Genomic DNA, 5,594 nt, shown 5'->3' with positions numbered 1-5,594 from the left:
GGATGGCTGAGACCACAAGCAGTTCTGTCTTCGCAAGGTTGAGTTGAAGGTGGTGGTCCTTCATCCAGCCAGAGATGTCTGTCAGACAGGCTGCAATGTGAACAGCTACCGTTGGATCTTCTGGTTGGAATGAGAAGTAGAGTTGAGTGTCATCACCATAGCAGTGATAGGAAAAGACCTGTTTCTGGATGACAGATCCTAATGATGACATGTAGATGGAGAAGAGAAGTGGTCCAAGCACTGAGCCCTGAGGAACCCCAGTAGCAAGAAGTTGTGTCTTAGAAACCTCCCCTCTCCAAGACACCCTGAAGGACCTACCTGAGAGGTAAGATTTGAACCATTGGAGTGCAGTTCCTGAGATGACCATCTTCATGAGGGTTGACAGGAGGATCTGCTGGTTGACTGTGTCAAAAGCAGCAGACAGATCCAGCAAGATGAGTACTGTGGATTTGGAAGCTGCGGTTTCTTAAGCAGTGGGGTTACTCGAGCCTGTTTAAATGCTGTGGGAAAGGTACCAGTGTGAAGAGAGTTGGTGATGTGAGTGACTGCAGGTATAACTGAAGAAGAAATGGCCTGAAGGGGGTGAGTGGGGATAGGATCAAGCAGACACGTAGTAGGATGCTTGGAAAGGACAAGTTTGGAAACGTCTGCCTCGGAGATGGGAGAGAAGGAGGAGAGAGAGCGTGTCCAAATCTCAACAACATCAAGCACATTTAATATTATCCTTCAGTCGGTGTGATGAATTCTCCTTGCTTTGGCAGTGACCAATGAGGTTTTTCTCTGAAGAACTGGCAGGCTGCTGTCCTGCTGGAGTCTGATCCAAACTAATTTTCCTCAACAAACACAAAGCCACGCATCACAGACACTGATTGTTATGCATGAGCATTTTTCCTCCTGCACTTAAATGACTAATGAAATAAGAAAGTGGAGGCAGAACTGTTTGTAATTATTCAATGTATTATTGAAGTGAATTCATTATATTACAGTTGTTTTCGTTTATGCAGCACTCCAGAGATTTTGATTAGCTTCACATTGATTTCCTGCCCAGATGGGTTCCCATGATCCTGAAAAAACCCTGTAAATATCAGGGATTTCAAAAAAAGTCATGGAAATGATTTAAACCTTAAAAAGTCACGGAAAAATAATCTTGGGAATTTCTATAGTCAGTATGAATTTTTCTAGTTATGCTTAATTCTAGACTATGAAAAAGCATGCAAATTGGTCAGAAAATGTGCAAACCCTGGGTGTTGCAATGCATGAAATCAGAGAGAAATGTCAGCAGCAGTGATTTAGTCTGTCACCTCTGTTCCTTATTTAATCGGTGACTGTGACAGACAGAAAAGTGTAAGAATTTACCCAAAAAAGTCGGTAGGAGAGACACCCGTGAACAAAATTATTTTGTTTTGAGTCAGTGGATGCCAGAGCCAATGGAACCAATGGAAAATACATAAAACTAAGCCTGCAAAGCATATAAAATACATGTCAGAAATATCACATTTTTTTAGACAAAAAAAGTTATATATATATACAGTATATATGTATGTATGTCTTTCAAAACAAATGTTTGCATACATGTTGAGTGTCATTTGTTGCATGAGGCTTTTATGGCTCATATAGTATGATATAGTAAGAATATGAAGTTCATGCAATATGCAATTTGGTGCAATTCTGGTAGCTTGTAATGTAAATCAATATGATCTATATAACAGTATTGCAGCATGCTTTCATAAACTGCATATGCAAATATCATGCCACTCTATATTTCTCAATAATATGTCTTAGTAAGATGATATTTAAATCCTTAGTTTTATGATCAAATCTCTATAGTTTCAAAACATATAATGCAATGCAATACAATAATGACTGAGAGATGAACAAATAAATGTTTCTCAAAAGCCAGAAGATAATCACGTTAAGATGATTTTGCTAAATTATTTATGGCTAATCAAGGAAACAGTCCAGTTAATGTTCTTGAAATATTACTAACAATATAAAAGTTATTTTTAGGTTTACTTTATACAAATCAGTAAAGATTTCACAGCAGAAAAACATGAGAAGCACAAGCTGAAGGTGGACGTTTGTACAATTATACTAAAAGGCTGTTTACTTTCTAAAAAAGAATAAACTATCAGTCAGACGACAGAAAGCATGTAGTAGATTGTGTGCAACAGGTTTTTCAGCAAAGTTGGTCAATTTAGAGGCCTCAGAAGTTTGTGGATGAAATATGATAGGCTTTATAGGGTTAACCCTTAGATTAGATGCAGTTGTAATAATCCCACAGTGCAGCATTAGCGTGTTGAGTTTAATGACAGATCATAATATTGATTTGACCAAGAAGTTGAGAAAGAAACACACTGAGTGTTGCTTCCCCAGCATAACATGAAAGGCACGAAGGCCTCCAAAAAAAACCCCCAAAAAACCTGCTGGCAGTGCGCAGGACTAAACGAGGGGAGGGGAGAGAAGAAGATGGTCTGAAATAAAAGCAGCTGTTCCTAAAGGCTTGCTGAATACGCATTATGTTTATGGGTGCCGCTGGAGCTGGTCTCCACCAGCCTCTGGAGAACTAAGCAAACCAGACTGCTGGCGAGTCTGACCATCTGCAGGACAGGCAGGAAACTACAGGCCCAATCTGTGGATCTCTAACCCTCCTCTTCCTCCGGACTGACACGCAGTCGGTGAGTGTGTTGGCTGCCTGGACTGATCGATCGGCTTGGTTTGTCTGAAAAAAAGTAATGAGGAACATTGGGCTTGTAATTGTATTTTAAAGGAAGTGTGCTTGAAAGGGTGAGTTTTGTAGTCATTGTTAGCGACTGAAAGACTGTGGCGATTGACACATTACTTCGGTAACGAGCGCTTGCCCTGTGATGACAAATAGGAGATTGGCATGTGTTTGCTGTATAGGTAGTGATTCTGTTAATGATTATTTTACAGCTTGATGAATAGCATAATGATTTATATAATTGAAAGAATAATTGGTCCTAACTAGATGCCTCTTGTGGTTTTTGTTTTGTTTCTATATATTTTTTTGTAATTTCTGTGTAATTTATTATTATTATGATATATGTCATTATTCATATATGTGAAAACCTGGAATTGCAGCTGTGTGCGGAATTATCTTCCTTGCGTGGGTTGCGAGTCGGCACGGCTTCATATTTAATTATTCCAGCTGCTGTGAGAAAAGGCTATACACGATCGGCCACCTGCAGGATCCTCACATGCGATAGCCTAGTTGCCGGGACAACTTCTTTATGTTTACAGACGTGACATAATGACGCCAGCAGCATGCTCGAATTTCCCGCGAAAACCTACCCGTACCACTCAAATTAGAAAACATTATTATAAGATAACCGTTGTGAATCGGGCTAAAGTAAGGCGATAGTTTTGAACACTGGCTGGTTATGTACTTGCTCAAATATTGATTTCGGATCATTTTTAACCCAAATAAGTTACAGACTTCAGCTTTAATTAACTGCTAAAGCAAAATGATGACAATGTAATAATTACAAACTTCAACAGAGTATTTACACAAGTATCAGTGTTGGAGAAAGGCTAACTAATGTAGAAGTCAAATCCATAATCCAGTTTACTTACCTAATGTGACATATTTGGATATTCAGAAAAAGAAAGATGTCTGGTGGAACTGGTGGATTTTGTGTGTTAGGGGATTTTTTTCCATAAAAAATTGTTGTGGAAGCAGTTTTTACTCAGAAATTGCTAGTAAATATCACAAACAATTACAAAAGAAATATCAATTGAATTAAATGTGAAATTATGACGTAGAAAAACTAAAATAGTATTTTCTTGTAAAATGTACTCTAATCTTTGCTTTTTTTACTACTTCAAAACGTCTTTTACAGTGTTGTTGGTTTTTGTACCAGATAAATACTTCTCTGATTGCTTGTATACTGTAATGAATTTTAGTTTAATTTGGGAAACTGCAGTTTCAAGGTAGCCTCACAAGCACTGAAATATATGTAGTTCAATTCCTGCATATAAACACAATATTGTTGCAGTTTCCCCATTTTCATAACAGTTTAATCAGACGTTCAGTTCAGCAGGTTGTGGATCTTCAGCTCTCTCAGAAACCTGACTCCACCAGCCAGCCTGGTTTAAAATAAGTTCGATTTATTTTTGCGGCTACTTGGCGCCTAGATTACTTCACTTTCCTGTCATGTGAGCTCTGGACTGTACATGACTCATTACAAGATAACCTCGAATTGTTGACACACTTTAGACGTGAGGATTTGTACGATCTCAAGGCGAACGCTTTCAACAAGCACAAGCTCAATAGGAAACTAAGCCTGCCATATAGAGCGCTGTCCTAAATATGAAGAACAAGGATCTTCCTTCATCTTCTCTAACACAGAGCTGCATTTAAATGCATCTAAAGCGCAAGAGTAGCTGTTACCAGGCTTATTTTGGGTGGTGGATATCTGTGGTTGCTCATCCTTCTTGACAGGTTGATGGGTTTACAGCACTGCCCCCCCCACTCCAGCACGGCTAAATAGAGTACTCTTTACCCGCTGATGTTATGTACCACCACTCATGATCATGCATCGTATGACTGCTGTGCATTTTAGAAATGTGTTTTGGCTTCAGGTTTTTTTTTTTTTTTTTACCTGTTTAGGCATATTGTATATATAGGAGTGGGTGATATAGCTCCAAAATTTTTATTTTATTTATTCATATTTTCAGTACTTGAATCAGTATGTCAATATTTATGCATTTCCTTTGACATGGAAAAACATTTTTTTAAACATGGGTATATTTTATAATGTAGCTCTAAAATGTATTTTATTTATTCATATTTTCAGTACTTAAATCAGTATGTCAATATTTATGCATTTCCTTTGAAATGGAAAAAAAATAAACATGGGTATATTTAAAATATAGCTCTAAAAATGTATTTTATCTATTCATATTTTCAATACATTAATTATTATATAAATATTTATGCATTTTGCATTTCTTTTGAAATGGAAAAACATAAAAAGCATTGATGTAACCAAACAGTCATTGTTGCAAGTAGATTGCAAATGTTTCATGTTTAACAACATTTGAAAGCAAAAATCTAGTTAAAATCTAACTAATCTAGCCATATCCCCTAATAACTATATTCAAAACTCGTATCATTTTCATTTATATGCACCAATTTAATAATACATAATATTATTAACATCAGACATTTGAATAAGTGGCCTATATAATAATAATAAGAATTATTATTATTATTGTAAGGATTTCTATTATTATTATTTTATTTTATTTACATACAATTTACTATATGATATGGGGCTGCTGAAAAATATAGTAATAATAATAATTATTATAAAAAAAAAATTTTATCAATTGAGGAAACGAAGGGGCTTATTTTTATTATATGTTATGTTTTTTAGGTAAACATGAAATTACAATTTCAATGTATGTTTATGATCTCTGAAGAAACAAAACAAAAAACAAAACAATGTTTGTCTTTTTGATAATCAACATCAAATGATGTGGTGACTCCCAGTGGAAATGAAAATATTGAACCAGCATCTGATAAAGTAGGAGCTCCTGTTAGAAACCAACAGCTCAGAGACTTGATTTGATCA

This window comes from Sinocyclocheilus rhinocerous, unplaced genomic scaffold (genome assembly GCF_001515625.1).
Source record: "Sinocyclocheilus rhinocerous isolate Xijiao unplaced genomic scaffold, SAMN03320098_v1.1 scaffold2187, whole genome shotgun sequence".
Classification (NCBI taxonomy): Eukaryota; Metazoa; Chordata; class Actinopteri; order Cypriniformes; family Cyprinidae; genus Sinocyclocheilus; species Sinocyclocheilus rhinocerous.
This window is presented reverse-complemented; position numbering follows the sequence as displayed.